The 14,355-nt window shown below is 45.7% G+C and overlaps 1 protein-coding gene across 1 annotated transcript in view; it reads right to left on the reverse strand.

The window, feature by feature from the left end:
• Window positions 1-14,355, reverse strand: part of Bmal1 (basic helix-loop-helix ARNT like 1) — a 107,575-nt gene that overhangs the window by 35,378 nt on the left and 57,842 nt on the right. Inside the window, exon 3 of the mRNA XM_059268683.1 lies at window positions 7,505-7,632. The gene's annotated coding sequence lies outside the window, so the exon portion shown is untranslated. The remainder of the gene's footprint in view (window positions 1-7,504; window positions 7,633-14,355) is intronic.

Consider the following 14,355-nt stretch of genomic DNA (forward strand, 5'->3'; position numbering starts at 1 on the left):
TGCTCCCCACACAATTGGATCGTTCTCATCTGGATGAACATCAGTCATACTGCATCTTGGAGGGGAAACAGCCAACACATTATTTTTCCCTGTTGTTCAGAATATAGAACCCAGGGTTTTGCTTACTGGGCAAGTGCTCTACCTTGGTTCTGTGCCATCCCCCATGTTAATATTCTGATCCTGCCCCTTGGGGCCACCCTGCATCCCGATGTAGAAGCCTCTTCTTAAGGAGAAATCTCTCCTGTTTTTCCTCCCATGAGGTGTGCACACCTCCCCCCACCCCATTCCTCTCTCTGTTTCCCTGTTTCTGTCTCTCTGCCTCTTTATCTCTCTGTTATAATAAACTCTCCATGTGGATGCAGTGTCTGGATTGTGTATTACTGGCCACCACCATGCCCGCATGAAGTGGATGGCCTGCCAGCTCACCACTGCAACTGCTCAGCATGCCAGCATGTTCTCCCCACCCCACCACCCCACACGTAATAAATCATAACACCCTAGGCCTAAATAAACTGTTTGGGACACTGTCTTCCTATAGTCCCATTTTCTATGTCTCCAGCATAATCTAACTCGGGTCAGGATTTTTTTTTAAATTTAATTTTGCTTTATTTTATGTAGGTGGGTGTTTTGCTTGTATGATGCCTATACACCCACTTGTGTGCCTAGTTGTAGCACAAATTGTTAGGAGGTCTTATTAATGAAAACAAACCTGAAGCCAGATATTGGGGTGAATGCTGAAAGATCAGAGAAGCAGAACAAGCCACAGCTACCTCACCTTGCCAGTTCCTCAGTTGATCCTGTTTCCTCAAACTGGAAGCCTCTGAGTCCTCATCCAAAATGAATCTCCACTGAACTGCTGCTCAAAAGCCTAAAAGCTTAACCAGGCTATAGTTCCTCGTCCTCACGCCTTAAATATCTTTCTGCCTCCTGCCATTACTTCCTGGGATTAAAGGTGAGTCACCATGCTTGGCTGTTTCCAGTGTGGCCTTGAACTCACAGAGATCCAGGCGGATCTCTGCCTCTGGAATGCTAGGATTAAAGGCGTGTGCTATCACTGCCTAACCTCTATGTTTAATATTGTGGCTGTTCTGTTTTCTGACACCAGATAAGTTTATTAGAGTGCACATATTTTGGGGAACACAATACCACCACACCTAGTGCCCATGGGTGTCAAAAAGGAGCACCAGATTCCCTGGATCTGGAGTCACAGAGGGTTGTGAAACACTGGGTGGGTGCTGGGAATTGAACTCCAGTCTTCTGGAAGAACAGCCAGTACTCTTAACTTCTGAGCCATCTCTCTGGCCCCCAGGTCAGGCTTTGTCCCCTCATGATGTCTTTACAAGACTTCGGCTGCCCTATCTAGTTCAGCAGGGGCCACTCTTTTCTAGATCCAATGGCCAGCTCTCACTCCCTCCACCAGTGGCATGGGCAGAGCTGATCTCTCCCTGGCCACTGTCTCTGTCCATACTCAGTCCCTAGGAGTTCTACTTTGTTTCAAATGCCACCCACACTGTGACAACCCCAAGCTTCTATCTCCAGCCTTGCTGTCCCGAGTTCTAGACTTGTCTAACCACCCATCTCTCTAACATCTCCACCTGAGTATGTGACAGAGATTCTATATTGACCCGCTTATGTCCCCCAAGCAAGCCTTTCAGGCCTCCTTAAATAATCAAGTGGTCTCCATCCTTCTAGGCTTCAAGTCAAGAAGCCACCTGATCCCTCCATTTGTCTTCTTATTGGCACAGAATTAAAAATACAGAACAGGTCACTGCTAAATGTCACTTTCTTAGTGACACTTGTTTTTTGTTTTTGTTTTTATTTATTTATTTATTTATTTATTTATTTATTTATTTATTCATTCATTCATTCATTCATTTGTTTATTTTTCTATTATCAGCTTGATACAGTATACACTATTCCTATCCTAATAGTGAAATGTTTCATTGAGGCTTGCCCAGTAACTGAGTAAAACCAAAACTTACTATAAGCCACAGTCATCCTAGGGTCCCCCACTATATAGCCTCCCTGGTTCTGTGGGTTACAGTCTGATTGTTCTTTGCTTTATATCTAGAATCCACTTATGAGTGAGTACATACCATGTTTGTCCTTCTGGGTTTGGGTTACCTCACTCAGGATGATATTTTCTAGTTCCATCCATTGGCCTTCAAATTTCATGCTGTCATTGTTTTTCTCTGCTGAGTAGTACTCCATTGTGTATATGTACCACATTTTCTTAATTCATTCTTCAGTTGACGGGCATCTAGGTTGTTTCCAGGTTCTGACTATTACAAATAGTGCTGCTATGAACATAATTGAGCATGTATCTTTGTGGTATGACTGAGAGTATTCCTTGGGTATATGCCCAAGAGTGATATGGCTGAGTCTTGAGGTAAATCGATTCCCAATTTTCGGAGAAACCGCCATGCTGATTTCCACAGTGGTTGTACAAGTTTGCATTCCCACCAACAGTGAAGGAGTGTTCCCTTTGCTCTGCATCCTCTCCAACATAGACTGTCATTAGTGTTTTTGATCATAGCCATTCTGACAGGTGTAAGGTGGTATCTCAGAGTCATTTTGATTTGCATTTCTCTCATGACCAAGGATGTTGAGCATTTCTTTAAATATCTTTCAGACATTTGTGATTCTTCTTTTGAGAATTCTCTGTTTAGCTCTTTAGCCCATTTTTCAATTGGATTGTTCAGTATTTTGACATCTAGTTTCTTGAGTTCTTTATATACTTTGGAGATCAGTCCTCTGTCAGATGTGGGGTTGGTGAAGGTCTTTTCCTATTCTGTAGGCTGTCTTTTTGTCTTATTGACCGTGTCTTTTGCCCTACAAAAGCTTCTCAGTTTCAAGAGGTCCCATTTATTAATTGTTGTGCTCAGTGTCTGTGCTGCTGGTGCTATATTTAGGAAGTGATCTTGTGGTGCTATTGTGTTCCCAAAATATTGTGCACCCTAATAAACTTTTCTGGGGTCAGAGACAGAACAGCCACTAGATACAAAGGCTAGAAAATGGTGGCACTCACATCTTTAATCCTACCACTCCAGAGGTAGAAATCCCTCTGGATCTCTGTGAGTTCAAGGCCACACTGGAAATGGCCAGGCATGGTGACACACGCTTTAATCCCAGAAAGCGAGCCTTTAATCCCAGGGCATGGTGGTAGAAAGCAGAAAGGTATATAAGGCGTGAGGACCAGAAACTAGAAGCATTTGGCTGGTTAAGCTTTTAGGTTTTGAGCAGCACAGTTCATCTGAGAACCATTCGGATATGAGGACACAGAGGCTTCCAGTCTGAGGAAACAAGATCAGCTGAGAAGTTGGTCAGGTGAGTTTATCTGTGGCTTGTTCTGTCTCTCTGACCATCCAGCATTTCACCCCAATACCTAGCCCGGATTTGTTTTTATTAATAAGAACTTTTAAGATTCCTGTTACATGATCTTCTGTGCCAATGCGTTCAAGAGTACTTCCTATTTTCTCTTCTATTAAGTTTAGTGTAAGTGGATTTATGTTGAGGTCTTTGATCCACTTGGACTTGAGTTTTGTGCATGGTGACAGATATGGATCTATTTGTAATCTTTTACATATTGACATCCAGTTACGCCAGCACCATTTGTTGAAGATATTTTCTTTTTTCCATTGTATAGTTTTGGCTTCTTTGTCAAAAATTAGGTGTTCATATGTGCGTGGATTAATGTCAGGGTCTTCAATTCGATTCCATTGGTCTGTATGTTGGTTTTTATACCAGTACCAAGCTGTTTTTATTACTATAGCTCTACAGTAGAGCTTGATGTCAGGGATGGTGATGCCTCCAGAGATTGCTTTATTATACAAGATTCTTTTAGCTATCCTGGATCTTTTGTTTTTCCACATGAAGTTGAGTATTTTTCTTTCCAAGTCTGTGAAGAATTGTGTTGGGATTTTGATGGGGATTGCATTGAATCTGTAGATTGCTTTTGGATAAGATTGCCATTTTACTATGTTAATCCTATCTATCCATGAGCATGGGAGATCCTTCCATTTTCTCATATCTTCTTCAGTTTCTTTCTTTAGAGATTTAAAGTTCTTATCAAAAACGTCCTTCACTTGTTTAGTAAGTGCTATCCCAAGGTATTTTATATTATTTGTGGCTATTGTAAAGGGTGATGTTTCTCTGACTTCTTTCTCAGCCCTTTTATCATTTGTGTATAGGAGGGCTACTGATTATTTTTTTTTTTTGAGTTGATCTTGTATCCTGCCACTTTACTGAAGGAGTTTATCAGCTGTAGGAGTTCCCTGGTAGACTTTTGGGGGTCACTTATGTATACTATCATATCATCTGCAAACAGTGAAAGTTTGACTTCTTCCTTTCCAATTTGTATCCCTTTGATCTCCTTTTGTTGTCTTATTGCTCTAGCTAGAACTTCAAGTATTATATTGAATAAATATGGAGAGAGTGGACAGCCTTGTCTTGTTCCTGATTTTAGTGGAATCGCTTTGAGTTTCTCTCCATTTAATTTGATGGTGGCTGTTGGCTTGCTGTAAATTGCCTTTATTGTGTTTAAGAATGTTCCTTGTATTCCTGATCTCTCTAAGACCTTTATCATGAAGGGGTGTTGGATTTTGTCAAAGGCTTTTTCAGCATCTAATGAGATGATCATGTGGTTTTTTTTCTTTCAGTTTGTTTATATGGTGTGTTACATTGACAGATTTTCGTATGTTGAACCATCCTTGCATCCCTGGGATGAAACCTACTTGGTCATGGTGGATAATTTTTTTGATGTGTTCTTGGATTCAGTTTGCCAATATTTTGCTGAGTATTTTTGTATCAATGTTCATGAGGGAGATTGGTCTGTAATTCTCTTTCTTTGTTGCATCTTTGTGTGGTTTGAGTATCAGGATAATTGTAGCCTCATAAAAAGTTTAGTAATGTTCCTTCTGTTTCTATTGTGTGGAACAATTTGAAGAGTATTGGAATTAGTTCTTTGAAAATCTGGTAGAATTCTGCACTGAAACCATCTGGTCCTGGGCTTTTTTTGGTTGGGAGACTTTTGATGACTGTTTCTATTTCTTTAGGGGTTATTGGTCTACTTAAATAGTTTATCTGGTCTTGATTTAACTTTGGTATATGGTATCTATCCAGAAAATTGTCCATTTCTTCCAGATTTTTCAATTTTTGTGGAGTATAGGTTTTAGAAGTATGACCTGATGATTCTCTAGATTTCCTCGTTGTCTGTTGTTATGTCTCCCTTTTCATTTCTGATTTTGTTAATTTGGGTGCTCTCTCTTTGCCTTTTGGTTAATTTGGCTTGGGGTTTGTCTATCTTGTTGATTTTTTCAAAGAACCAATTCTTTGTTTCATTGATTTTTTTGTATTGTTCTCTTGGTTTCTAGTTCATTGATTTCAGCCCTCAATTTGATTATTTCCTGGCATCTAATGCTCCAGGATGAGTTTGTTTCTTTTTGTTCTAGAGCTTTCAGTTGTGCTGTTAAGTCATTGGTATGAGATTTCTCCATCTTTTTTATGTGTGCATTTAGAGCTTTGAATTTTCCTCTTAGCACTGCTTTCATAGTCTTAGTGACACTTCTTTGAAGGACCATACAGTATGAACTCTGCCAACCCTCCTATTCACTACCCCTATTTATATTTTCCAAATCCACCTTTCCCCTATAATAATCTCCTTCTGCCCTCTCCACAAGGTGGTCAGCTATGGAGAGCAAGGGCTCTGCTCTACTGACTGCCCACAGCTTGCAGAACTCTTTCTGGCACACAGAAATGTTCCACAGGACATTGGAAATGAGTGAAATAATCTGCATATGACAAAGCAGTTCTGTGTTCATCACAGATGTTGTAAGCTTTTTTCTTTCATTTCCTTTTGACTTTTGAATTTTCTATGTAGTCTTAAAACATTACAAAAATCATTTTCAAAAATCATTTTCAAAATAATATAACACAAAGATTCCTCTTTATACCAATACTTTGTAACTTTTAATTTATTTTATTCACTTTTTTTTTTTTTTTTTGGGAGACAGGATCTTACTGTGTAGCCCAGGCTGACCTAGAACTCATTATGTAGCCCAAGCTGGCCTCAAACAGTGACCCACCTACTTCAGCTTCCCAGTGGTAGGATTACAGGCATAAACCACCATGCTAGCTTGTACTTTCAGTCTGTGTATGTGTGTGTGTGTGTGTGCATGTTTATGTGTGCACCTGTGTAAAGATGTGTATGCACATGCATGCACATGCATGCACATGTGTAGAGACTGAGGTTGACTTTGGGTGCCTTCTCCAATCATGTACCTCATTTCTTGAGATGGGGTCTCTTACTGAACTCGGAGCTCACAGACTGGGATAGACTGGTTGCTGGCAAGCCCCAGGGATCTACCTGTGTCCACTTCCCCAGCATTGGATTACAGGTGACGCCTCTATACTCAGCTTTAAATTTTGTATTTTTTGAAGATTTATTTATTTTTATGTATATGGATGCCTTTGCCTGTATGTATGTATAGGCACTGTGTGTGCCTGGTGCTCTTGGCAGTCCTAAGAGGACATTGGATCCCGTGGAACTGGAGTTACAGAATATTGTGAGCTGCCATGCAGGTGATGGGGACTGAACCCAGGTCCTTTGGAAGAGCAGCCAGTGCTCTAACCACTGAGTCATCTCTCTATACCCTGCCCTCAATGTTTTTAATTATAAGTATGTGTATGTCTGTGTATATGAGTGCTGGTGCCCACAGAGGCCAGATGCACTGAATCCCCTGAAGCTAAAGTTAGAGGAGGTTGTGAGCCACCCAGTGTGGGTTTTGGGAATCAAACTCAGGTCTCCTACAGGAGCAGTATGCGCTCTTAACTGCTGAGCCATCTCTCCAGCCCCCTACCCAGTCAAACTCAGGTCCTCACGCTTGCCTGACAAGCACTTTACTGACTGGGCCTTCTCTCTAGCTCTTAATTTCCCTTTTTTACTTACCTATTTAATCCTTCTGGCAACTGTTCTGATATACCACTCAAGGTTAGACATTTCTCTCTTCCCTAGGGTGGATGCACTGTTGTCCCAGAACTACTTCTTAGAGACCATGCTTCCTGTTACCAAGCACCTAACATGGTTCCTCTGCTGACAGGCTGGGGCCACTCTTCCACTCTGTCCCCTAATCCGGTTCTTTTCATTCTACCATCACACTGTTCTTACAAGTGTGGTTTCCGCACACATCTAATACACAGCAGAACAAATTATTTTCCCTTTATTAGGCTCAGTTTCCAGAACTGTCTCAGCTATTCTGGCTTGTCCTTTGGGGAGCATCTTATAAAATTCATGGTGCGTGGCCACCATAACTGCTGACATTCACACCGACCTTCAGAGAAGCAGGAAAAGGGCTGAATACACACTCTACCCTCCAGGTCTTGGTGGTTTACAGATCCTTGGCCCCTTGCACATGTCAGACTTGGGGAGCCACTGGGATCTGACTCGCTTTTTAACAACCCAACTGCTGAAGGCCACCAATGACCATCAGCTGCCAGGGACTATTACCTGAGGTTACAGTTCTCAAGCTTCGATCCAGTGTGGGAGGTACAAGGGACCGCTGTGCTTGCTGGTCACCTCAAAGTGACTTTCATGTTTTGTAGCTTTCTTCCAGCCAGTCAACTTCTTCCAAAATCCTACAGTAGAGACCCAAGGAAAGAAAACCCAAACAGGTCACACAGGGATAAACAAATCTGGCAGTCTCTTGTGAGCTAAGGGGATGAGAGAGCGAGCTCCTGACCCATACAGGGCAGGCTCCCAGCCCATTCATTGCCACATCCTGGCCACACTCACTGGCCCATCTTTACATCCCTGTAATACCTATGCTGCAAATGCATGAATCTGGCAGATGCTTCCTGAGAAAACCACGCCTTCTAAGTATGGATTCTTGGACACATCCTTAGGAAAGCTAGGCATGTTTTATTACTTCTTTTACTGGGTTACATAGTAACTGTGAATGTCCAGGTATTATTTTACATCAGACACTTATCGACTTACATGGGTTAACTTATTCAGACATGAACATCCCTCAAGGAGGCAGATACTACTGCTGCATGCATTTTACAAAGGGCAAATCCTTAAAGAGGAAAATAGACTAGCCAAAGTCACACTGAGAGTGGTGGGCCACCAGAAGCAACTGACGATATTGTTCAGTTTAAGCTACGAGTGGTAGCTCGTGACTGTAATTTCATCACTAAGAAGGTAGAATTAGGAGAACCACAAGTTCAAGGCTATCCTCAGCTACACAGAAAGTTCAAAGCTGGAATGGGTTATGGAGAGACCTCCTCCCAAAACAACAGTGCCGGACATATAGCCCAGTAGTTGAGAGAGCTTGCTGCTCTTCCAGAGGACCTGAGCTCAGTTCTCAGCACTCACATCAGGTTGCTTACAACCACCTGTAACTCCAACTCCAAGGGATCCAACACCCTCTTCTGGCCTTCAGGGGCACTGCACTCATGAGCACATACCTACATGCAGACACACACATACACACAAAAAATTTCTTTGAAAAAAATTGTTTTTAAAAAATTGCTCAGCTCTCAGTGCAAGTGAAAGCAGTCATCTGAACCCAGAGGTCCAGAGCAAGAGAAAAGGACAGAGGCCTTTTAGCCCAAACAAATGCCAGCAGGACCAGCTCAGGTGTTTAAAGAAAATGCCCGTGAATACCAAGATGTCTAGACACATCCAAAGCTAAGACAGGCATGACATCTGCAAGGGCCCATTTCGGCTAAGTGGCAACGATGCCACCCACTTCTGCCAGGACACAGGCCTGCACTCTGCCCGTCGGAGCTCCATGGCAGTTTCCTGTATGTGGGAAGAGCTGATGTGGAAGGAACACAGGGGCCTTCCACATGCTCCTCATCCAAGCTGCTCTGCCTGCCGCAGGCAAGACTACACTGAGAATGCTCTCCTGGTCTTCCAAAGCGGAGAGCCTGGCGTGACACTGGCTCCTCACTTTGCAGTCTTCAGAAAATGCTATCTGCCTCAATGGTCCTAAGTCCTGGAGCCCCTCTCCACGGACTCCTCCATGCAGCCTGGCTCAGAATCCTTCACAGTCCAACTCCGTTAACTCCAGTCCAGGCACATGCAAACGCTCTATCTAGAAACCTGGCTCTTCTAGCCTCTAAACCTCAGCTGGTAGGTAGAAACAGCAAACAGTGACACAGTCTCCAGGCTTAACACAGCAACTCCAGCTCCATCTGATCCCTGTCCAGCTGGAATGCTGTCTTCTCAACTCCCAAGTCGGCAAGGCCTAAGCCATTCTGGGCTTGTCCATACCTATGCGCACACACACACACACACACACACACACACACACACACACCACCCCAGAGCTCTGAGGGATGGATCTAGCTACTTCCCTGTATCCCCTGCCAATGTTCTGTCAGATGTTCAATCATTCTTTCCAGATTCAGTCCCTCCCACTATAGCCAGAGAGATAATACCTGCCTCCCTTAGGGCACTCTAAGCCAAATTTTTCCTTAAGCCAGAAAAATTCCAAACTCCCTAGCAGGATACACTAGGCCTCACTCAGTGCTAGCCCATCCTCTCCACATACTGCCCAGGGCTCAAGCCAAGAGGAAACATCAAGGTACCCGGGAGCTGGGTGGTAAGCTGTGGGACCCACCCTGTTTCTTGGTAAGGTCTTCATGCTGTCACAGCTGCCCATCTTCCCTGCTCAACTAGAACCCTCCAGTCAGGGCCTCAATTACAGGGAGCTGTAATTGCCCCGTGCCTCACTGCAAGTGGCACATGAGCAGACAAGCCCAGGTCCCTTCTCCCTCCTGTCCCTGATCAAGGTTTCACCAGATTTACAATTCCTTGCTCCATATGAAACACCTCACTTTGATTGTTTTTTTTCCTAATACTAAATTTTACTTTACAGAAATTATAATAACTGCTAACTTAGATGTTGCCATTATCTATATAAAACAAAACTGAGGTGTTCCTTCCATGTTAGACAAGTGAGCCAGATATGACACTGACACTCTTTTTAGAAAACTCTCTCTCTCCAAGAAGGCATTCTTAGATAGAAGAACAAAAAACAAAAGGGGACAGACAGACAGACAGACAAAAGCCACATCTTTCTGTGCTCCTTACTTCTGAGAGGAGGCAGGGAGGGAGCTCTCCGAGGCCTCAGGGACCTATAAAAGAGACCTTTGCTGGCAGAGGACTCTCCCTGGTACAAGCATGTAAATGGCATATGAAAGCCACTCTTGGAGCCTGCCTGTGCCCTGCAGTCCAGGGCCACACATATGCCCACTTCTGAGCTAGAGCATGCTAGAGGTAGAGAGAGCATCTTACTGGAGAGCCAGAGAAAGCACTTAATGGGGGAACTTGTGCAGTGTGCCTGGAAAGAACATGAGGCACCCTCTCCCACTACTGCCCCTCAGAGCACAGGGACCCCTGTAGCAGAATCTTAAAATGTCTTATTAATATAAACAAACCTGGAGCCAGGTATTGGGGTGAATGCTGGAAGATCAGAGAAGCAGAACAAGCCACAGCTTCCTTACCTCACCAATTTCCTCAGACTGGAAGCCTCTGTGTCCTCATCCAAATGGATCTCAGCTGAACTGCTGCTCAAAAGCCTGAAAGCTTAACCAGGCTAGTTCCTGGTTTTCATGCCTTATATACCTTTCTGCTTTCTGCCATCACTTCCTGGGATTAAAGGCTCACTTCCTGGGATTAAAGGCGTGAGTCACCAAGCCTGGCTGTTTCCAGTGTGGCTTTAAACTCACAGAGATCCGGATGGATCTCTGCCTCCCAAGTGATAGGATTAAAGGCGTGTGTACCACCATTTTCTGGCCTCTATATCTAGTGGCTGTTCTGTTCTCTGACCCCAGATAAGTTTATTAGGGTGCACAATATTTTGGGGAACACGATATCACCACAGACCCCTGAGTGCCACCCAAAGAAGCCGAAGGCGGAAGGAATCATCGCAGCTCATGCTGCCCTCACAGAGCGGTTGCAGCAGTTGTGAAGGCAAGGTGGGAGTGTTAGCCACTAGTGGGCACCTAAGGGAGACACAGTGTTTCTCTGAGCAGGGCAAGACAATGCTAAACTCCAAGCCCTAAGGAGCATCTGCAGGAAGACAGCCACATCCAAGCCCTCAATCCAGACCACGCGTCCATGGCCCTTTTCTCTCCTACCCAGTACACCAGAAGGTTACCTGCAGGCTGCATTTATATTCCAACACTTAGCTGCCTCATGATAATGAGACTGATGAAGACATCCCACCTCTCTCTGGGTCAAATCACTTTTAAAATCACTATAGTGGGGACAGAGAAACAGTTCCATAGTACAGCACTTGCTCAGCATGCATGAGGCCCCAGTACTCGGGGAGTATTAGTGATAACTTCTTACAGTCAGCACTTTGGTGGCTCATTTTCCTGTAACTAAGCAAGGGACTTGGGGTATGGGGTTCAGCTCCCTAAGGACAGCTGTAGATGTTCCCATGGCTACCTTGAGCAAATGGACGGACCATCAGTCAACAGCAAGCCGGACGACCATCTGCCAGCACTGGCACTTTGGAGCACTCCCTGGATGCCTTGAGGAACTGTATGCATGGCGGGCTCAGTTAACTGCTCTGGATTCTGAAGGCACAGCCCCAGCCAGGACAGTTTCAAGCAGTCTGTTACAGACTTTTCACTACTACAAACCTCGGTGAACTTCAGGTGAACCTACAACCATTCCCACCTAAGCCGAGGAAGGAGCACTTCCCTGGTGGCTGAGCAGAGGTTTGCACTGTGACTGACGCAAACACACGCTTTCACTTGAACGTGGAGTTTGCTGTGATTGGTACAAACACCCTTCTCCAGCCACAGAAGTTTGACTTACTTGTGAGCTAGCTGGAGACACCACCTATCCCACCCCCACCCCACCTCCTGCACTGTCTCTCCTGGTGTTACAACACTAAGCCTAATAGAACGCTTTTCTTAGGTTTTCTTCTGCCTACATGTAGAAGACTGATCTGGTACCATGAAGAACAGCCAGAATAGTGGAGTGGCAGCAACAGTGAAGGCAGTGGAAAGGAGGTGACAGTGAGGAGCTGGCACCCCAAACAAAGAGCAGGGGAGTGGCCACCTATCCGACGGATGAATAAGGGTCGTCCGGCTGTGCAGTCTGCAGGTCAGGCTGCAAAAGCAGTGTTGCAGCTGGATGCACTGCCAGCTGCAAACAAGCCAGGGCCTCCATTTCAGCAGTCAACAGCAACAGCAGCAACAGCAAGAGTGGCCAAAGCTGCTGCCCATCAGGACAGCTGCCATGGCAACAGGAGGCAGCAGGGAACAGGGGGGACAGTATAAGGAGAGAGAAGGTGGAGCGCTAAGACTGAAGAAAGCAGCCAAGGGCTGGAGAAGAGAAACTGTGGGCCCTGGTTGCTGAAATACCAGAGCTGTCAAGTCGCTGGGGCCAAGGGTCTCAGACATGCCGGGCCCAGGGCTGCAATACTAGCCAGCGTCAAGGGCTGAGGAGTGAACGCTTACGCTGAAACCTGCCTGGAAGCTGTAACACTAGCTGCTACCAAGGGCTGGGGAGCCCTGACTTCCTAGGGATACAGAGCTACAATGCATGTGCAGCCTAGGCCTGCAGGAGCCCACCTGCTGCTGCACCTGCCTGCCGCCACAATTGCTTACTTGGGTCAAAGGCAGAGAGAGGCCAAAGGCTTAAAGAGCTTCGCTCTGCCTGTGCACAGTTTCTACCCAGGTAGAACAAAAGGACCCCAGCCAGCTGATGCTTAACACTGGACCCTGGTGTCAGATCTGACTATGTGACTCCCCACCCCCACCCCCAAATGTGAGCAAAGGTGACAAGCAGAACCTTCACACGGAGCCTTTAACACTATAGGTATCCTGGGCAGAAGGCCCTCCTTGTAGCCAAGGTCCTGGGTGGATAGCACTGTGAGGAAAAGAGACTTCTGAAGTTGCTCATCACGGGGTTGGGGCTTCACCATATGCCAGCACCTTGAGGGTCAACTTCCCAGCCTCCAGAGCTCCAGAAACAAGCTTGTTTTCACTCTGCATGCCCTAGCCTGTGCTAGTCTGTGACAGCAGCCCAAAAGAATAGAATGACCAACTCATCTGTTTGTCCGTTTCCATCAGAGTACTGACATTTCTGCATCTCAGAAGACCCTTCTGTCCCTAAGACTGGTCCCACTGTTACTGCTGCTGCATGTCTTACAGTGAGGTGCAAGGGGAAAGAAGGAAATACCTACCAGGGTTTTAGAACCACAGGCCTGCAAGACTGACCTTTACACGACTCATGCCCTGTATATGACTCACTCACTGTGGTCAGGACCCGACTCTCTAAGGAAGGAATAAAGAACTGAAAAGCAGAGTCGCCTTGTTCAGTAAGTATAGCCAGAAAGTGGGGCCTGAAAGCCAGGTAGGTATCTGGCTTTACTGCTGATCCTTCTGCTAAAATCCATTTGCCAACGCAAAACTCAAAGAAAAAAGCCAACACTGAAAGAAACAAGCACTCCTGGGGAAGAGATGAAGAGAGCTTACACCAGAGCACACCTTGATTCGGAAAAGCCCCGGAACAGAGCAAACACGTTCTCTCTGAGCTTGCTGCCAGCCAGGGCAGCCGGAACCAGCCTTCAGTGGCTAACACCAGGACATCTACAAACCAGCTCACCAGGACAAGCCCAAGCATGGAAGGGTGTCTTTTGAGAACAGGCTGGAGTGATGTAGCATGCCCAGTGGTTCTGGGGAAACAGGCTTTGGAAAAGGCCTCTCTTTAAAGCCACCCCAGTGAAAGCCCAGCTTCCTCTTTCCCCTCGGTGTCACCCCCAGAGTGACAGCTAGATGGAGCTCTCCTAAGAGACCCGTGAAGCCACCCAGCAACTTTTGATAGTGGGGCTTAACAACAGGGTCGGAAAATATGAATGAGAGTCGGCAGCTGAGACTACCATGTCTAGTGGCTGGATGCCTGCTAATCTTCCCCACAGCCTAGAGAGCCTTAGAAGGGCCCTGCATTGTCGTCACCTCTGCATGCCTACAACCTCCAAGGAGCTGACAGTGTGTTCCCCAGGGACAGTGTGTTCCTGAGGATAGCCTTCCTGGCCCGGATAGAGAGCCAGCAGGTGACCCCCGCCCCACTCTCCACTGTATGAGGCCAGTCTGCCTTGATACTTGCTCAGTTGCTCTGATACGTCCGCAGGATGGTGGCTTTGAGAAGAGGCCAGAGGCTGATGGGCCCTATCCCCTCTGCCAGTCCCCCCGGCCCTTGATACTCTGACAGCCTCAGAGGAATCCAGCAACCATGCTCGGCGACACCTAAGTTCAGAAACCATTCACCAAGTGAAGCCAGCACCCTGAACCTAAGGTAACAGACATTTCTACCAGGGTTATTTAACAAGC

Source organism: Peromyscus eremicus, chromosome 1 (assembly GCF_949786415.1).
Source record: "Peromyscus eremicus chromosome 1, PerEre_H2_v1, whole genome shotgun sequence".
Classification (NCBI taxonomy): Eukaryota; Metazoa; Chordata; class Mammalia; order Rodentia; family Cricetidae; genus Peromyscus; species Peromyscus eremicus.